Raw genomic sequence first — 21,805 nt, 5'->3', positions numbered from 1 at the left:
ACACTGGTCACTTTAATAATGTTTACATACTGTTTTACCCACTTCATATGTGTATATACTGTATTCTAGTCAATACTCATTATATATAACTACTGCTGTATACATTATTTTCTATTCAGATAATGTCCATACTCGGAGGATCCATGCTGACTTAAAAAAAAAGACAAAAATAATCACAGATCACATATGCCTCTAAGTTTAATAGTTTAGGAGCGCAATTCAAAATATTTGCGCTAACAAGTAGTTTTCTTTGTAGTAATGGTGCAAGCATGACAGTCATGAATCTGCTCTGTGTATTCTCCATGGTACTCAGGCTGGGGTACAGTTAAGTAATCATTGTAACAATTATCATCTGGTGTTTTTTTGGGCACACTGGTGCTCCTAAATTAAAATTCCAATTTGCACAGCAAAATATTTTTAGGTGCAAATGTGAGTAAAATTGTTGCACTTTAGAGCCCTGATACTGTGTATACACACAATTTGGTAAAAGACCAAGTCCATATTGTGGCAAGAACAGCTCAAATAAGCAAAAAGAAACGACAGTCCTTCATTACTTTAAAACATGAAGGTCAGTCAATGTGGACAATTTCAAGAACTTCAAGAATGATTTCCTGCAATTCTATCCATTTTGCAATGGGCTTTTGTACTGTGCAATTAAATACTGTAATCATATTTCTATGACTGTTCATTGCATTTTAGTTACACTGTTTATACGCACTGAGTTTTTATTTATATACTGGATTCTTGACATAGCTCACTCTAATATATCTACAACTGTACATATCATTCTTAGCAAATATTGTGTGTTTGCATACAGTTGAAGTCGAAGTTTACATACACCTTAGCCAATTACATTTAAACTCAGTTGTTCACTATTCCTGACATTTAATCCTAGTAAAAATTCCCTAATTCCCTAATTCTTAGGTCAGTTATTATCACCACTTTATTTTAAGAATGTGAAATGTCTGAATAATAGTGGATAATTATTTATTTCAGCTTTAATTTCTTTCATCACATTCCCAGTGGGTCAGAAGTTTATACACACCCAATTAGTATTTAGTAGCATTGCCTTTAAATTGTTTAACTTGGGTCAAATGTTTTCGGGTAGCCTTCCGCAAGCTTCCCACAATAAGCTGGGTGAATTTTGGCCCCTTCCTCCTGACAGAGCTGGTGTAACTGAGTCAGGTTTGTAGGCCTCCTTGCTCGCACACGTTTTTTTAGTTCTGCCCACAAATTTTCTATAGGATTGAGATTAGGGCTTTTCCTGCCTCATGATGCCATTTATTTTGTGAAGTGCACCAGCCCCTCCTGCAGCAAAGCACCTCCACAACATGATGCTGCCACCTCCGTGCTTCATGGTTGTGATGGTGTTCTTCATCTTGCAAGCATCCCCCTATTTTCCTCTGAACATATCGATGGTCATTATGACCAAACGGTTCTATTTTTGTTTCATCAGACCAGAGGACATTTCTCCAAAAAGTGTAATCTTTGTCCCCATGTGCAGTTGCAAACTGCTGCACCCGCTATAGCATCTGCTAAACTGTTTACATGACCAATCAACTTTGGTTTGATTTGAGATGGATACCCACAAATCTTAGACAGGTGGACTACTGCCGGAGCTGCTCATTTAACTCCCCTAAATATAACAAGGCTTCTCATCACAGCCAGAAAGCTAGAAAACTCCTAGGTTTGCTTGAAGTAGACTAGTTTATAATGATCAACTTGAGTAGTTTTTTTCTATGTAATACCTGGTGTGACATCCTGGTGTCTGCATCCACAGCCAATTAGACACCTCATCAGAATCAAGTTGTTTTGGAATCAGTTTCAGTTAGTATCTGAATAACAGATGTATCAATATGTGTTTTATAACACTCGTAGTGATTCATCCAAGACTTGTAAAATACATTGTTTTAGCGTGCCAAAACTAGTAAATCCAGTCAGTTTTACAAGAATGTCTGATGAAGTTCATATTGTTCCACTTGGTTTTTATGTAGTTGGATATGACACATGTCCAACTTAATTTATTGCCTTTGTCAACAGTGTCAGAAAAACGTTGTACCCCATAAACTGTTGTACAGTTTATACAGGTACACCCTGGTACAGCAATTAAAACTAGAGGTCGACCGATTGTGATTTTTCAACGCCGATACCGGTTATTGGAGGACCAAAAAATCCGATACCGATTAATCGGCCGATTTTAACGTAATAATATATATATATATATTATATTAAAAATTACATTTAAAAATGTTATTTTATTTTTTAAATGTATTTTAACTTAATATAATACATCAATAAAATCAATTTAGCCTCAAGTAAATAATGAAACATATTCAATTTGGTTTAAATAATGCAAAAACAAAGTGTTGGAGAAGAAAGTAAAAGTGCAATATGTGCTATGTAAGAAAGCTAACGTTTAAGTTCCTTGCTCAGAACATGAGAACATATGAAAGCTGGTGGTTCCTTTTAACATGAGTCTTCAATATTCCCAGGTAAGAAGTTTTAGGTTGTAGTTATAATGGGAATTATAGGACTATTTCCCTCTATACCATTTGTATTTCATTAACCTTTGACTATTGGATGTTCTAATAGGCACTTTAGTATTGCCAGTGTAACAGTATAGCTCCCGTCCCTCTCCTCGCTCCTCCCTGGGCTCGAACCAGCAACACAACGACAACAGCCACCATCGAAGCAGCGTTACCCATGCAGAGCAAGGGAAACAACCACCCCAAGGCTCAGAGCGAGTGAAGTTTGAAACACTATTAGCGCACGCTAACCAGCTAGCCATTTCACTTCGGTTACACCAGCCTTATCTTGGGAGTTGATAGGCTTGAAGTCATAAACAGCGCAATGCTTGACGCACAACGAAGAGCTGCTGGCAAAACGCACGAAAGTGCTGTCTTGAATAAATGTTTACGCGCCTGCCTCTGCCTACCATCTCTGTCAGATACTTGTATGCTTGTATGCTCAGTCAGATTATAGACATCTAGACATGCTAGATAATATCTAGTAATATCATCAACCATGTGTAGTTAACTAGTGATTATGATTGATTGTTTTAATAAGAAGTTTTATGCTAGCTAGCAACTTACCTTGGCTTACTGCAGTCGCGTAACATGCAGTCAGTCTCCTTGTGGAGTGCAACGAGCGAGAGGCAGGTCGTTTTTGCGTTGGACTAGTTAACTGTAAGGTTGCAAGATTGGCAAATTGGCGCCCAGAAATACCGATTGTTATGAAATCTTGAAATCGGCCCTAATTAATCGGCCATTCCGATTATTTGGTCGACCTCTAATTAAAACTGCTCCAAGTTTCTAAGTGGAACCAAAGCTCCCATATCACAGTAATTAGCCTATACTATGTAGACCATGCCCCCTCAAACGAGAACTGCAATTGTTATGTCTGGAATTATAGCTTTAGTCACAAAGCCTTTGTGTTTAATAACAACAGCGGGAACTCTTGAACCCTTGGTTCAACTTGGTAGTCAGTTGCAGACCCAAATGGCTCTGGGTGTCGGCTTGCCATAGGGAAAATAAATTAACATTGTAGCCTACCTGTAGCCGTAATGGTTGACTGTGCCAACAGCCAAGGTTGTCTAGCTGCGTCGCCCATGTAACCAGAGCAGTGGAACAAGATCCCTGTGTGTCGGCAGCGTAGCAGTTCTGTCGCTGTCAAGGCCGTGTAGCTCATTCAAAGATAATGAGGGGCCTGTTTAGGAAGTTGAGTGGTGGTTAAGTGAGAAGTGCATTATTTAACATGGATGACATGAGGGGTCAATGAACCAATATAGCTCACATTGATTCAGTCTAAAGTGTGCATGTTAAATCCTTTCCTCTCCACTGGAGCCATGGAATTCTGTAAGTGACTTTGACAATCAGGGTTCCCATTCTTTCTCTTTAATCAAATACATTTTTATTTGTCACATACGCTTACTTAGGGGCCCTTAACTCTATTTCTTTAACTGAATTGTTGGTTAAGAAAATATTTACTAAATAAACTAAAGTAAAAAATTAAATTAAAAGTAACACAAAATAACGAGGCTATATACAGGGTGTAGTTTGTTAACAAGAAATTGATGCAGTAGGTAAAAAAACCAAGTTTTTTTTAAATCACTCCAACCTAAGTGTATGTAAAGGTTGAAAATGTCAGTGAAGACACTTGCCAGTTGGTCCCCGCATGCTCTGAGTACATGTCCTGGTAATTCGTCTGGCCCCGGGGCCTTGGGAATGTTGACCTGTTTAAAGGTCTTGCTCACTTTGGCTATGGAGAGCGTGATCACACCGTCATCCGGAACAGCTGGTGCTCTCATGCATGCTTCAGAATTGCTTGCCTCGAAGCGAGCATATAAGGCATTTAGGCTGTCTGGTAGGTTTTGTTACTTACATATTGAAACCAATACCCTTGGCTTGCTATAGAAATGTAGTGCCCTATAAAATCTATTTTTATTTCTATCCTCATTCCATTTTGTTTTTCCAGGTTTGAGTTTTTCACTTTCAAAATATAAAAACAATGTTATTTTATGGTTTTGGTACAAAACAGTACTTAAACCACATTAGACCAGTTTTGAGTTCTGGGAACAATCTATGAAAGTGATATCATTCTGCCAGGTAGGCATAGGCTTCTTCGTAGTTAGCATTTCATTGAGATTTTTTTTGGGGAAAGACTTTCCATGTACCAGCAGATGGTTTTAGTTCTTTTACTAAAAAGAAAAATTTACACCAAAGAAAACAAGTGAAAGACAAAACAGTACAGATTAAAAAACAGGTTATCATTAGCATTATCGCTAACGGCTACACAAAGTGTAGACTAGACACCCACAACACACACTAACGGGCATTCCTGTGCCATTGCAGGAAAATATGAAGCTTATGCATTTTGTTCAAGTCCTGTGATTAACTTAGGCAAATTCAATGAATTGTCTAATAAGTTCAATACATTTAAGGCTCTGTTCAATCAGATCCACTTCAGGCAACGTCTGCATAGCGGATGTTTTGCAAGTGTCGAGGTGGAACTGCATCAGAGCTGTCAAATCTACAAGCGGCTCCTGTCATTAGAGGACATTTGTCTTTGGCTGCACATAGTCGCATTATGTGAAATCCCATGCAGCCTTATTTACACGTTAGAACACTGGAATGTGAGATGTAATCTACACCTCCATTAGGCTGATAGAAATCCTCATTTTTTTCGTTATGCTATTTTTTTTTCAATTAGAGCGTAATTATTTCTATAGGCTACATTTTCGCGATTGGGTGATCACTGATTTTGACAGCTACCATGCAGTTCCGACACCGCCAAAACATCTGCTATGTGGGTTGGTGTCTGCTATCGCCATGTAATGCTTGCCTACTAAGTTCAATAAAAAATATTAAATTGTTGAATTCCCTTTTAATGTCTGGATTCTGTGAATCAGTCTGTGTTTTCCACAATGTGGATTTGTATAGGGCCCTAGAAATGGTCTGATGAATTCACCTGCAACCTAATATCTGTACCTTGAGACTCAGACTTCAGATCTATGTTGTGTTCGTACATATCCAACATTACTAGATGCACTGTGGACTTGGGATGTCAGCGATTATGGATGTTTTGGAAGATACATGTGGAGGGACAAGCCAAGAGCATGTTTTTGGGGTTGTTAACCTCGAGTGACAGCTTGTTTTATATTAGCATATGGTTAGGGTCGTCACGAAGGACCAGTGAACCTTGCCGGAGGCCGCTGGCGAGCGAGAAGGGAAATGGAGGACCACCCTCCTGCTCTTTCTCTCTGTCGCTCTGCCTCTGTGTGTCTCTCTCTCTCTCTCTCTGTGTCTCTGTCTCGCTGATGGGCACTTCATGAGCACTCTCTCTTTGCCTCTCATAAGTTCTCACATCTAGCGTCCTGCACTAAGTGTCCTAAGTCTTAGTGGGCACTGGGCATGGCGTCACATACCGTACCCATGCCAGCCAGCCCCTTTCTCACTGAAAATAACAACTGAACCACAACAATACCAGAAATGTTGTTTGGAATGTATTGGAAATCTATTGAACCTTTTTATCTGTGTAATAATGTAGCCATTTGGAAAGAAAAAGGCTACTGTTATGTAATTAGCAGCTCAAACATGCGATAGGTTACCGTTAGGCCTGCAGCATGTTTGTTAATGCCGTTGGGCTTTTGTATAGACCAGTGGGTAGTGTGCACAGTAGTGAATGTACGGTACAGTATCAGGCCTGGGGGAGAAGTATCAGGCCCTCACCCGGACCTTTCCTGTTTAAAGAGAGCAAGAGAGAACTTCTCTAAACATCAGGTCCGTTTACGTAATTTTTTTCTACAGACTTCTAACTATTCTGGGTAACTGAGCACGCTCCCCATTCAAGCTCTGGCGCAGAGCATTGCCCCTGGCAGCAGAGACACAGCTTTTCCCTGGAAGATGCCTCAGGAACACAGTCGGCTCCTTGTTTACGAGTGTCTCTTTTGAATTGGTAGTTAGTGAGGCTTGAAGAAACGTCCTGCACAACTGCCATACCCCCACCCCCCACACCACCACCACTACTACATCCTCATTCCAAAAATACTGTTTAAAGCCTGTGCACATTCACTCTTGAAGTGGTATTTTCAGTAAGAGGGAGTTCTGACTGCATTGACAGGCTGCCCTTTGGTGATCCTGTCTCATTGACTGGGGTATTTTTACCCAGCCTGTTAGCACTGGCCGGTGCATCAGAAAACATGCACACTGGTTTTAAACTGGCTTGTGTGTTAACACGCTTTCTCTCTCTCTCTCACTCACTCACACACACTCTCTCTCTTTCTCGCTTTCTCTCTCTCTCACTCTCTCACACACACACACACACACACTTTCTCGCTTTCACTCTCACAAACATGTTTATTCATGCACACTAGTACACACTTACTGGTAAATACAACATATGCGAACAGTCAGGCCTCCAGCTCTCTGATCCTCTCATCTAGTGTTCTCTGTGGAGACACACACACACACACACACACTTTCTCGCTTTCACTCTCTCACAAACATGTTTATTCATGCACACTAGTACACACTTACTGGTAAATACAACATATGCGAACAGTCAGGCCTCCAGCTCTCTGATCCTCTCATCTAGTGTTCTCTGTGGAGAGACACACACACACACACACAGCCAGGCCTAAAGCAGGCAGACAATGGCAGGTGTTTTAGCATCTGTGTGGGAGTGTGTGTGGGAACTGTGAGGTGGTCTCAAGTTTTCTAAAAGTGTCAAACAACAATGTCCTTAGTATGTGGGTGGTAGAGCAGCTTGTCTTCTCTCCCCTGTATTTACTGGCCGACGCTGTCATCAGTTTGTTTTAGCTAGCTGTGCTCAAGCATTAGTCAATGAAGCTTTCACTTTTAGAGAAGTGCAATCCAGAGAAATGGAGTTGGGACACCTCTCTGAGTGTCTTCTTCCCTTGTCAATCGGAGCCGTGTATGTTAACACTGGCACACAGGTTGTACTCTCACAATCAAACACTTCGTATAAGGTAATGAATGTCAAATCAAATTGTATTTGTCACATGCGCCGAATACAACTTACAGTGAAATGCTTACTTACAAGCCCTTAACCAAAAATGCAGTTTTAAGAAAACCCCTGGAAAAGTAAGGGATAATAATAACATAATTAAAGAGCAGCAGTAAATAACAATAGCGGGGCTATAAACAGGGGGTACCGGTACAATGTGTCAATGTGCGGGGGGGGGGGCATCGGTGTCGAGGTTAATTATGTTAATGTAGGTAGAGTTATTAAAGTGACTATGCTTTTACAATTTCTTTGGGCCTTCCTCTGACACCTGGTATAGAGGTCTTGGATGGCAGGCAGCTTAGCCCCGGTGACGTACTGGGCCGTACACACTACCCTCTGTAGTGCCTTGTGGTCGGAGGCCGAGCAGTTGCCATACCAGGCAGTGATGCAACCCGTCAAGGTGCTCTCGATGGTGCAGCTGTAAAACCTTTTGAGGACCCATGCCTAATCTTTTCAGTCTCCTGAGAGGGAATAGGTTTTGTCTTGGTGTGCTTGGACCATGTTAGTTTGTTGGTGATGAGGACGCCAAGGAACTTGAAGCTCTCGACATTCTCCACTACAGCCTCGTCGATTAGAATGGGGGCATGCTCGGTCCTCCTTTTCCTGTAGTCCACAATCATCTCCTTTGTCTTGATCCCATTGAGGGAGAAGTTGTTGTCTTGCACCACAGGTCAGGTCTCTGACCTCCTCCCTATAGGCTGTCTCATCGTTGTCGGTGATCAGACCTACCCCTGTTGTGTCATCAGCTAACTTAATGATGGTGTTGGAGTCGTGCCTGGCCGTGCAGTCATGAGTGAACAGGGAGTACAGGAGAGCACACAACCCTGATGGGCCCTGGTGTTGAGGATCAGTTGGGCAGATGTGTTGTTGCCTACCCTTACCACCTGGGAAGTCTAGGATCCATTTGCAGAGGGAGGTGTTTAGTCCCAGAGTCTTTAGTGTCTGCTTAGTGATGAGCTTTGAAGGCACTATGGTGTTGAACGCTGAGCTGGAGTCAATGAATAGCATTCTCACATAGGTGTTCCTTTTGTCCAGGTGGGAAATGGCAGTGGAGTGCAATAGAGATTGCATCATCAGTGGATTTTTATTGATTTATTTTTTATTTCACCTTCATTTAAACAGGTAGGCTAGTTGAGAACAAGTTCTCATTTGCATCTGCGACCTGGCCAAGATAAAGTATAGCAATTCGACACATACAACAACACAGTTACACATGGAGTAAACAAAACATAGTCAATAATACAGTAGAACAAAAGAAAACGAAAAGTCTATATACAGTGAGTGCAAATGAGGTAAGTTAAGGAAGCTCGTGCTACGAGTGGGTGCTGCTACGGTGACCAGTGAGCTGAGATCAGGCGGGGCTTTACCTAGCAGAGACTTGTAGATAACCTGTAGCCAGGGGGTTTGACGATGAGTATGAAGCGAGGGCCAACTAACCAGGTCGCAATGGTGGGTAGTGTATGGGGCTTTGGTGACAAAACGGATGGCACTGTGATAGACTGCATCCAGTTTGTTGTGTAGAGTATTGGAGGCTATTTTATAGATGACATCACCGAAGTCAAGGATCGGTAGGATGGTCAGTTTTACGAGGGTATGTTTGGCAGAATGAGTGAAGGAGGCTTTGTTGCGATATAGGAAGCTGATTCTAGATATAATTTTGGATTGGTTGGTTGGTGCGATATGCAAATTGAGTGGGTCTAGGGTTTCTGGGATAATGGTGTTGATGTGAGCCATGACCAGGCTTTCAAAGCATTTCATGGCTACATTTAGGCAGGTTATCTTAGTTATTTTGGGCACAGGGACTATGCTGGTCTGCTTGAAATATGTTGGTATTACAGACTCTGACAGGGAGAGGTTGAAAATGTTACTTTTAGCACTAAAGAAGTAGCCTATCAGGAGTAGGGTGAAGGGGAGTGTAAGTTGATCCTAGATCTGTGCCAACTGCCAACTTCTAACCAGAGCATAGAAGGTTTCTATACTCCCCTTACTATATCAAAAGACACAATTGATAGCCATGATCTCATTTCACTGCCCGGCATTTCTCTCTATCCTTGCCCCACTATTTTGACCACAGCAAGTCTGTTGGGTGAGGGAGGCTTCCTCGACTAAGATTGTCCTGACTACAGACAGTGGTCAGGTGTAAGCACACTCACAGGCCTTTCTATCTTCCTTTACCTCACCTGTCTATTCCCCCTCTTCTTTCTCTCCTCTCTCTCCCTTCAACACCCTCCTTCACTATGCGTTCTTTCTCTTCGTTTCCCTACCTCCAATCCCGTCCTCCCTCTCTCTCTCCCAGGTCCTGACCTTGTACTTCAAGAAGACACACGCAATGCTATCAGCTCAGTGAGTGTTAGCTAAGCTCCAGCATACTGTGCTGCTTACACCTATTCAGCCGACCGCCCCTCTCTCCCATAATCCCCTCTTTCTTATCCCCTGCCTGTGCTCTTTGTCAATGGCATTAGCACAAAGGCATTTTCATACCCAGCAGACTCGCACCCACCATTTCAATATAATTGGAAAAATTATTACGCCGTATGCTTTTATTCTACATTCTATCTCCACCCTGGTTGTAGAGGCCCGTCTTGCAGTTTATTGCCAATTTTCTGTGTATTACATCATGTAAGAGCACAAAAGCATCACTGAGAGAGAGCAACAAACATGTTTTTACTCCCCATTTCCTCCTTTCAACACCTTTCGGTAGTGTTATCTTAAATACCCTGGTAAATTGCCTTTTCAAAGGCGGCAGCAACAGGAATTGTTCACAACACATGGGGAGAGGATGCTTTCACCAATAACCAGAGGCTTTGGCTTTGTGTTGGGTTGTCATTGCTTTGGGGGTTTCAGTAAGTGACTCAGCAGGTAGTTGCTGTATTAGCAAAGAGAGGTTGAATAAGTAAAGAGGGATAGTAGTGTGGGGGGATTATTGCTAAACCCTGCCTAGGAAACATGGGCTGGGATTACACAATCTCTCCGACAGGCCCTGGAAGGAATGAAAGTTAACATATGTAGGCTTTATCGTTTTATGTTTGTCTCAAGCAAGTTTGGTTGGTGAGCTACGGTATCCGTCGGTCCCTTTGGGATTGGTAATGGAAGGTAGGTTTTACTCAAAGAACACTGAAACGCTTTGCTTTGGCCAATAGTGTTTTCCTCTGAGTTGCATATAGATTAAAATTCATTTGAATACATTTCTCAACATATCCTTGAGCCCTTGGATCTTGAGGACAACCACCAAGCTCCTGTCAAGCATCTGCAAAACAATGGCGGCGCTGCACATTCTGACTTCATCTTGACACATCCCCCCCCCACCCCCTTCAGACTTTTTCTCTCACCACTTTTTCCTAATGTCCCCTGAATGCTAGCTGCCAGAATTATCATGTTTATTCTGGATTGCCATTTGGAAAAACAGCGTTTGACATTTGAGAAGGCCTCGGAGGGGGCTGGTGACGTGAGGCTATTGTGCCATCCCTCCCTCTAGCAGCCTGTTATTTCTGTCACATGGCAGACATAAGATGACTTGCACAAATACCCCTCTCCTGAGGGTAAGACAAGCTACCATGGAAACAACTTTATTTCAGAAGTTTATGGCTGTCAGACCCAAGGCAACATGCTATTAACGCTCAGAAAGGATGAGACTAACTCCTTGTCCATTGCCAGGGCAAATGTTCTATATTTACCCAAAGAGCAGTATCAATAGCCCTGGGCTGTTTTTTAACCCAGGATAATACTACTATCAACATGCAGCGTGAGCCTATAATGCTGTCCCTAGTGGTTGAACCACAGGAAAGAACATCAAAATACTGGTGGTATTCCCTGCTCAGTCCCTCCTATGCCATCAAACCAAGTGAACCTTTTTCCACTAGATACCAGCTCAGAATGGTTTGATGTGGTTCAGTTTCAAGTGTGAACTGAGAGCAGGGCTGTTGATAGAATGTCTGGTATTGGATATCCTTACTGACATGAAATAGTCTTTTTCTCTTTCTTTTTTTGCATGGTGAATTTTTAGCACCAGCTCCCACACGTTGACAGTCTTGTCTTATTGTCTAGCCCTATTTCTTTCTGACTGCAGCTAGCATGACCAGCGAAGACCTCAAACTCAGCAGGGCCCATTTATCTTGCTGCTGGGCGAGCTAGCCACTAAATTGATGTGAAAGCTAAGCAGATGCTAACACACTAATTGGATTAAGGTTAACAAATTAGATATCGGGAGCGTGATGGTTTTCCTAATTTTCAAGTTAAAGCATAGACATATTTTTTTTCTCTCCTCTGAATCCTAGTGTTGTCGTGTTAGAAAACAACAACGTGTCACCTTAACAACAAGGTAATTCATTCCAGGAAAGGTTTGTTGGTAGTGGGAGTTGTAAGGAAGTTGTTAGTTGGCATGACGACTAGAGATCTGATTTTTTTTTTTTTTAAGTAGCTTGATGCTTAAACTGCTGGTTGCGCATTTCTGCATTAAGGAATATAGGATTATCCGTTGTTCTTGCTCCTTCGACACAGCCTTTCCTGTTGTGCATTATTTTAAGAAAGCATACGAAAGTTGCTATTGTACAGGTTATCACCTATGCTGGCGAAAGGATGAATAATATTGATACTATTGACATTACATTACATTACATTACCTTGTATAATTCTGATGGGTTGAAGAGAAGGGTCGTTTTGTTGTGTCAAGGCCAGAGAGAGACTGGATAGAGGTCAGAGGTCACTGGTCCTGGAAAGCTTACCAAGGATGAAATTAGCTGCAGCAGGAGAGGTCGGTGCACCAGGCAGCTCATTGCCAAGCCTGTTCTGTGAAGTCGGACTAAATCCTCTTGTTTTCTCTCCCTATTGTTTTTTTTTTTAACAGGGGCACGTTTACATTGTTAGGAAATGTTTTTTTAGTACTGTTATCTTGAAAATGATTGCCTTTACCTAGGCCTATTTATGTTTTCCTAGATTGTGCGTGTGTCTGTGCATGTGGTCCATTCTTAGTAGTGCGTGCGCCCCTTTTAGCAATTCGCTGAGCTTACAGCCTCTTCAGAGAATTATAGTAGGTTGTATAGTTTGTTTGCATTACATTTAATAAGACCTATATGGGCTCCAACTTGTTATAACAATGAACACCATCCTCAGGATATTTGGATTAGAGATCGACGATTATGATTTTTCAACACCGAGACGATTAATCGGACGATTTTAAAAATAAATAAATAAAAAATAAAATAAACCATAAAAAATAAAAAAAAAGTGTATTTGTAATAATGGCAATTACAAGAATACTGAATGAACACTTATTTTAACTTAATATAATACATCAATATAATAAATCTAGCCTCAAATAAATAATGCAAAAACAAAGTGTTGGACAAGAAAGTAAAAGTGCAATATGTGCCATGTAAGAAAGCTAACGTTTAAGTTCCTTGCTCAGAACATGAGAACATATGAAAGCTGGTGGTTCCTTTTAACATGAGTCTTCAATATTCCCAGGTAAGAAGTTTTAGGTTGAAGTTATTATAGGAATTATAGGACAATTTCTCTCTATATGATTTCTATTTCATATACCTTTGACTATTGGATGTTCTTATAGGCACTTATAGCTTCCATCCATCTCCTCGCTCCTCCCTGGGCTCGAACCAGGAACACAACGACAACAGCCACCCTCGAAGCAGTGTTACCCATGCAGAGCAAGGGGAACAACCACTCCAAGTCTCAGAGCGAGTGACGTTTGAAACGCTATTAGCGCGCACCTCGCTAACTAGCTAGCCATTTCACATCGGTTACACGAGCCTAATCTCGGGAGTTGATAGCCTTGAAGTAATAAACAGCGCTATGCTTGAAGCATTGCAAAGAGCTGATGGCAAAACGCACAAAAGTGTTTGAATAAATGCTTACGAGACCGTTCGTGCCTACCATCGCTCAGTCAGACTGCTCTATCAAATCATAGACTTAATTATAACATAATAACACACAGAAATATGAGCCTTAGATCATTAATATGGTCGAATCTGGAAACTATCATCTCGAAAAAAAAAACGTTTATTCTTTCAGTGAAATACAGAACTGTTCCGTATTTTATCAAACGGGTGGCATGAATCTAAATATTCCTGTTACATTGCACAACCTTCAATGTTATGTCATAATTACGTAAAATTCTGGCAAATTAGTTTGCAATGAGCCAGGCGGCCCAAACTGTTGCATATACCATGACTCTGCGTGCAATGAACGCAAGAGAAGTGACACAATTTCACCTGGTTAATATTGCCTGCTAACCTGGATTTCTTTTAGCTAAATATGCAGGTTTAAAAATATACACTTCTGTGTATTGATTTTAAGAAAGGCATTGATGTTCATGGTTAGGTACACATTGGAGCAAATACAGTCCTTTTTCGCGAATGCGCAATGCATCGATTATATGCAACGCAGGACACACTAGATAAACTAGTAGTATCATCAACCATGTGTAGTTAACTAGTGATTTATGATTGATTGATTGTTTTTTATAAGATAAGTTTAATGCTAGCTAGCAACTTACCTTGGCTTCTTACTGCATTCGCGTAACAGGCAGTCTCCTTGTGGAGTGCAATGTAATCAGGTCGTTAGAGAGTTGGACTAGTTAACCGTAAGGTTGCAAGATTGATTCCCTGAGCTGACAAGGTAAAAATCTGTCGTTCTGCCCCTGAACAAGGCAGTTAACCCACCGTTCTTAGGCCGTCATTAAATCTAAGAATGTGTTCTTAACTGACTTAAATAAAGGCGTCCAAAAATACCAATTTCAGATTGTTATGAAAACTTGAAATTGGCCCTAATTAATCGGTCGATCTCTAATTTGGATAGAATTTCAAGTATCCTTTGATTCTGAGAACTCAACTGACATGACTCAGCATCACCCCACTATGGCCATGCTATCCCATGAAGTCAATCACATTGATGTTATCATTACTCACCCATACACCTTCCTCACTCATTGTAGCAGTATGATAACTCTGTATTAGGGTCTGTCATTACTAGTGTGTGTGTGTGTGTGTGTGTGTTTATCTGGTGAGTGTGACTATGAACACCTATGCCATTCATCCCACTCATCACCTTTCCAGATGTCTCTTTAGGCCTGTATGACAAATATGATGAGTCTCCTGTCATTCCCACTAATGTTGTCACGATACCAGACTTATGCCTTCGATACCAGGTTTAGTATCACAATACTCGATACCAAAACGATACTCGATAACCAAAACGATACCACAGCAAAAGAAAACTGGGAAGAATCTGTATTCTCAGGTTTTTAGGGCCTTTAAATCACGCTCTTTACTAGAAATACAACATTATTGGATGTTCAATATCTACAAAAAATGCTTAAACCACATCAGGGGATCACCTGTCTTGGAATAATTATATAAATGTAGATTTTTTAGTGTAGTTACCCTTTAATTCAAGTGTGCATGCGCTCAGCACTGCTGTTTGGTTAGCTGTCTTTCTGTAGCGCACATTTTAGGGAGTTTGTAAAACAAATGGCTATTGGATTGATGCAAATATGTATGATTCCTCTAGGTAGGCATAGGCTTCTTAGTTTTTTGGAAAGCCTTTCCATCTTTTATTTATATTATTTATCCTTTTTATTTAACCTAGGCAAGTCTGTTAAGAATTCTTATTTACAATGACGGCCTACACCGGTGGCTTACACCTACGCTGGTCCCAATCACGTCCGGTTGTGATACAGCCTGGATTCGAACCAGGGTGTCTATAGTGACGCCTCTAGCACTGAGATGCAGTGCTTTAGACTGCTGCGCTACTCGGGAGCCCGAAGGCGGGTATTCATTAGCATCGTTAACGGCTAGACAAAGTGGTAGATGTATGCGCACTGTACACACCAGATGGGCCGTATCCTCTTCAGGAAGTTACAGGGAATACGAATCACTGATGCCTTCTGTTCATGTCTTATCATAAACTTGGGAAAATGTAATACATTTAGAATAATTTGCAAACATTTCATTGATTTCCAAACGTGAGCCACATTTGATAGAAGAACCGAAAGTAACACAATTCTAGTACCAAACCATTTTTCATGTTATAGTTTCAGTGTACCGTACAAACACTACTGCACTGCGTGACTCATCTGGTGGGAGTGAACCTGCGTGAACAGCTGTCTGAGCTCAGAGCCCAGTATCTATTGAGGTCCTGTCACTGCAGTAATTAGCTTCTCCCATTGCCTTGCATCTGATGACCATTTCAGTCCTACAGGCCTCCACTGGAACATCAGAGGAGGAGGGATTACTTCAGTGCTTGTATACACATTCACATTAGCACGTGTACAGTACACACACTTGTCACATGTAACCACACAACTATAGGAGGGACTACTTCAGTTCACACACACACCAACACACTACACACACACACACAGCCACTTGTTGTTTTATGTTGTCTAGTCATGATGATTTATGTCAGTAATATGGAACAAAGTAGTGCTGTTCTGTATTCAGTGAGAGAGAAATGGGGACAATTGAGGAAGAGACTGAGGACAAGTAACCTGTACAAGTGTGTGTGGTGTGAATTGGAAATGTTTTTTGTTGTTGTTGTATATGCCACTCCCCCTGAGACACTCCTGTGATTTAAAGAGAATAAGAGCTAGTGGTGGAGAAGGAGAAAGGAAAGGGGATTAAGGGCAGGAATTTAATCCGGTTTAAGTCTGATTACTATGTCCCAAGTGGCACCCTATTCTTTATTTTTTTAAATATATATATTTTAACCTTTTTTATTTAACTAGGCAAGTCACTTAAGAACAAATTCTTATTTTCAATGACAGCCGTCACTGCCTTGTTCAGTGGCAGAACGACAGATTTTTACCCTGTCAGCTCGGGGATTTGATCTAACTCTCTAACCACTAGGCTACCTGCCGCACCATATATAGTGCACTAGTTTTGACCAGAGCCATGTGGGCACTATATAGGGATTAGGGTGCCTTTGGGATGCAGCCCATGTGTTATAATTAAGCAATAAAGCCGAGGTGTGGTATATGGCCAATATACCACGGCTTAGGGCTGTTCTTAAGCACGATGCAACGCAGAATACCAAAACTTGGAGGTGCCGTATTGCTATTATAAACTGGTTACCAACATAATTACAACAGAAAAAAGTACTTCTTTTGTCATACCCGTGGTATACTTTCTAATATATTATGTCTTTTAGCCAATAAGCATTCATGGCTCGAACAATGCGGTTTATAATGTGAGCTATTACTTTGGTTTACAGCACACGGCTGTTGAATGGGCTCATTGTGCTGCTGCCTGCTGCTGACCCCGAGACCAGGCAGGGACAGGGGTGGTAAATGACTTGGCTTGGCTGGCTCCCCCCTAACATGTGACTGTTGTCCAGTCTGAGTCCACCCTGCTATGTCTAGGTGAACCGGCTGGGGACTGACATCACTTCATTGTCCCCATGTCAAAGAAAGTATTTTTGGCATCTCTTATTATTAGCAATTTTTTATGAATTGGTTATTATTGATCACGCTAACAAAAGTCAGTGGTCCACTTTAGATTGCAAATCTTTTTGGGGTGGTTTGATTTTGACCAACTTTTTCTATAGAAAATCCAAGTGTATCTACATTTTGCATGTTGGTCATTTAGCAGACACTCATATCCAGAGCCACTTACAGTAGTGGGTGCATACATTTTTTCTTTCAACTTTTTCCCTACATTTCCCCCGTGGGGGAAAGCACCCTGGCGCTTGTACCATGCTCTACCAACTGAGCCACATCTCCATGAAATAAAATGCAGTAGCATCCATGGACAGACATGACACTGATTTACCACTGTGCACTGACATAATGCAGCTGTTTCCTGATAAATGCAATGGCTTGGAAAAACTGTTCATTTTTTTTTTTTTTTTAAAGATAACCCCTTTTGAAATGTCACAGCAGTAGGTGCCACACATTGTCATTACCTAGGCTAGGGGACAACTTGAGGTCAGTACGGAGTCGAGGAATAGAAGTAGTCGGACATTCCACATTTCTTTTCCATCATTAAACCACATTCTCCTGCAGAGGCACAGAGAGCAGCTTTTAGCAGCCAAGACCAATCCATAGCAATCTGGCAGTCTGCTGAAATCATGCATTATTTATTGAGGGAAGGAAGCTGATCTCAGATCAGCAGCTCTCTGTCTAACTGTGAGCTGGGGAACAACAGGGTAGAAATGATACTGACCTAAGAGCAGCACTTTGACCACACCTTGTGTGTAGCTGTCAGGTATGTGCATGTTTGCCTGTGTCTGTACTTGTATGTGTATTGTTAACTTGTGGGCATACAGTTGAAGTCAGAAGTTTACATACACTTAGGTTGGAGTCATTAAAACTAGTTTTTCAGCCACTCTACAAATGTCTTGTTAACAAACTATAGTTTTGGCAAGTCGGTTAGGACATCTACTTTGTGCATGACACAAGTCTTTTTTCCAGTAATTGTTTACAGACAGAATATTTCACTTATATTTCATTGTATCACATTTCCAGTGGGTCAGAAGTTTACATACACAAAGTTGACTGCCTTTTAAACAGCTTGGAAAATTCCAGTAAATTGTCATAGCTTTAGGAGCTTCTGATAGGCTAATTGACATAATTTGAGTCAATTGGGGGTGTACCTGTGGATGTATTTTAAGGCCTACCTTCAAAAATCTAAATAAATCAGCCTAGACCTCAGAAAATAAATTGTAGACCTCCACAAGTCTGGTTCATCCTTGGGAGCAAATGGGTCTTCCAAATGGACAATGACCCAAGCATCCTTCCAAATTTGTGGCAAAATAGCTTAAGGACAACAAAGTCAAGGTATTGGAGGTGCCATCACAAAGCCCTGACCTCAATCCTATAGAAAATGTGTGGGCAGAACTGAAAAGGCGTGTGCGAGCAAGGAGGCTTTACAAACCTGACTCAGTTACACCAGCTCTGTCAGGAGGAATGGGCCAAAATTCACACAATTTATTGTGGGAAGCTTGTGGAAGGCTACCCGAAACGTTTGACCCAAGTTAAAGAATGTAAATGCAATGCTACCAAATACTAATTGAGTGCATGTAAACTTCTGACCCACTGGGAATCTGATGAAAGAAATAAAACCTGAAATAAATCATTCTCTCTACTATTATTCTGACATTTCACATTGTTAAAATAAAGTGGTGATCCTAACTGGTCTCAGACAGGGCATTTTTACTAGGAGAAATGTCAGGAATTGTGAAGCTGAGTTTAAATGCATTTGGCTATGGTGTATGTCAACTTCTGACTTCAACTGTATATGTGCATGGTAGTGCTGCACAATATGGGAAAATAATCCAAATGCAATATTTTTGTTATCCAAATATTGAGATTTGTGATTTTAGTGAACTGTTGGAATCCTAGAAATAAAAATAGTTTTCTGTTTCTATGGTTGGTGTTTTCAATGACAACTAATGAAAATAAAACAAGTATGGTAAAAGTTGTGACAGGGTAGTAACCAAAGTGTTTATCAGTTTCTCAGGGGACCCTTACTACATTTGAATGTTTAAATTAATGGTGTAATAAAAATAAAATATTGTCAATATTGCAATTTTTTAAAGAATTAGATGAATTGTGCAGCCGTGCATGCAAAGGTTAAACTGTGCTTGTGTGTGCACACTGGAGGGTCAAGGTAGGTGTCCATTTCAACTGCGGAAGACTTGCTGTCTCAAATCATTGCTCAATGTCTGGAGGTGTCTAAATATGGCGCTTGCTCTGCACTCAACACTCTATCATGCACCCCCACTTCTCTATTTCTGAAACACTCGTTTTTAAATGTAAATCCAAATTTGCATTGATCCTAATGGCAAGGCTTTCCACCATCGTTGAAAAATGTTAATCAAGCGTTACACGAGAACAGATCCATTATGTAGCCTAGGCTACTGTCAGACAACCCCTTTTGTAGTCAATTGCAGGCGTAATGTAATAACCGTCACACGGGTTGGAAGTGGTAATGGCTTTCACTGGCATGTTGTAAAGGTCATGTTTCAATCGTGTCACTGTCTTAAATGGTTGAGGGGGTTAGGGTTGGTTGCAGTTCTAGACTATCTCTTATACAGAATAAGTTAAACTGTGTTTTTGTCTATCTTTAGCCTAATAACCTTCTTCCCATACTTGAGGCCTTAGGCCTACTACATCATCATTGTGCGTTGTGTGGTTGCTCATCGACCCACTGGCTTCATTGGAGTAGGACCATTTGCCCCGAGGCCTACAATATATGCTGACATGACGTCCGTTTTGCTTTCTCCCTCCTAAATGGTTAAGGCAATGAATAGAGGAGGGTAGGCTGATCTTAGATCTGTGTTTACATGTGACTTCTACTTTATTTTTTATTTCACCTTTATTTAACCAGGTAGGCTAGTTGAGAACAAGTTCTCATTTGCAACTGCGACCTGGCCAAGATAAGGCATAGCAATTCGACACATACAACAACACAGAGTTACACATGGAATAAACAAAACATGCAGTCAATAATACAGTAGAAAAAAAGAAAACAAAAAAAGGTATATTTACAGTGAGTGCAAATGAGGTAAGATAAGGGAGTTAAGGCAATATTTTTAAATTGTTTTAACCTTTATTTAACTAGGCAAGTCAGTTAAGAACAAATTCTTATTTTCAATGACGGCCTAGGAACAGTGGGTTAACTGCCTGTTCAGGGGCAGAACGACAGATTTGTACCTTTTCCGGTTACTAGTCCAACACTCTAACCACTAGGCTACCCTGCCGCCCCTGATAGGCCATGGTGGCGAAGTAATTACAATATAGCAATTAAACACTGGAATGCTAGATGTGCAGAAGATGAATGTGCAAGTAGAGATACTGTGGTGCAAAGGAGCAAGATAAATAAATAAATACAGTATGGGGATGAGGTAGATAGATGGGCTGTTTTACAGATGGGCTATGTACAGGTGCAGTGATCTGTGAGCTGCTCTGACAGCTGGTGCTTAAAGCTAGTGAGGGAGATATGAGTCTCCAGCTTCAGTGATTTTTTTTTTTTTTTTGCAGTTTGTTCCAGTCATTGGCAGCAGAGAACTGGAAGGAGAGGTGACCAAAGTAGGAAATGGCTTTGGGGGTGACCAGTGAGTTATATCTGCTGGAGCGCGTGCTACGAGTGGGTGCTGCTATGGTGACCGGATCGGTAGGATGGTCAGTTTTTACGAGGGTATTATGAGTGAAGGATGCTTTGTTGCGATATAGGAAGCCGATTCTAGATTTAATTTTGGATTGGAGATGCTTAATGTGAGTCTGGAAGGAGAGTTTACAGTCTAACCAGACACCTAGGTATTTGTAGTTGTCCGCGTATTCTAAGTCAGAGCCGTCCAGAGAAGTGATGCTGGGCAGGTGCGGGCAGTGATCAATTGAATAGCATGCATTTAGTTTTACTTGCATTTAAGAGCAGTTGTTGGAGAGTTGTATGGCATTGGGTTAGTTAACACTGTTCAAAGAGGGGCCAGAAGTATACAGAATGGTGTCGTCTGCGTAGAGGTGGATCAGAGAATCACCAGCAGCAAGAGCGACATCATTGATGTTGTCACCTGACAACTAGGGCAAATAAGTGCAAGTGTCTAAATGGTACCTTGTTAATTAATATCTCAATCCGTTTACTTTTTACCATAGACAAAACCCAGTCTAGTCTTATTAATTGGGATGAGCAGTCTCTCTGACTTCTCTTCCACGCAGTCTTAGCCCAGTGGAAACATCACCATTCGCCTTGTTAAATCACTCGGAGACTCATTGCCCAGGGTCTATTGCTATAATAATGGTTAAATGATCATTGAACCACAAAGGTATACAGTTAAATGATGAAGCATATGAAGCTTGAGATAAGGACGGACTATATTTGTTAAAGGATGGCATAAACAACAGTTATGTTTGTATGCTAAAGGTATGGTTCTCATTCCAGTATGACTATCCTACCTGTAGGCAAAAGTATCCTGTGTTTGGTCCATTCTACACAGTTGAATTCCCAGTATGCCTACCCCATCCATTGTTTTTATCACTTGCTTGCCATTATTTCCTGAACAAAGTCTCTTGTTTATGGTCAATGACACAAGCAGTCATAAGACAAGCCTGTATTGTGCGTTGTCATGTGTGGGCTGGATGATGACCTCACTGTTTGCTCTCTATCGCCATCCAGACCAAGGGTCATATGATGAAACCAACAAGACATCAGTCCCAAATGTCATTCTGTCCCACACTGTTCAATCCATTCCTAGAATTACAGCTAGGGAATTAGGCCTAGATGGGACAATCTCATTATGTGGATATTTTGGTCCCTCATAGCTTGTTGTGAAG

The 21,805-nt window shown here is 41.2% G+C and overlaps 1 protein-coding gene across 12 annotated transcripts in view; it reads left to right on the top strand.

Moving 5' to 3' along the window:
* The window catches only part of LOC110493695 (testis-expressed protein 2), a 57,681-nt gene that overhangs the window by 6,900 nt on the left and 28,976 nt on the right, over positions 1-21,805 (top strand). For 5 of the 12 annotated variants that reach the window (XM_090204810.1, XM_090204805.1, XM_090204807.1 and 2 more), the window contains exon 3: positions 20,516-20,656. The exons of the other annotated variants lie outside the window; for them this stretch is intronic. The gene's annotated coding sequence lies outside the window, so the exon portion shown is untranslated. The remainder of the gene's footprint in view (positions 1-20,515; positions 20,657-21,805) is intronic. 12 annotated transcript variants of the gene reach the window in all.

Source organism: Oncorhynchus mykiss, chromosome 17, assembly GCF_057628025.1.
Source record: "Oncorhynchus mykiss isolate SJ-2025 chromosome 17, ASM5762802v1, whole genome shotgun sequence".
Taxonomy (NCBI): Eukaryota; Metazoa; Chordata; class Actinopteri; order Salmoniformes; family Salmonidae; genus Oncorhynchus; species Oncorhynchus mykiss.
This window is presented reverse-complemented; position numbering and strand designations above follow the sequence as displayed.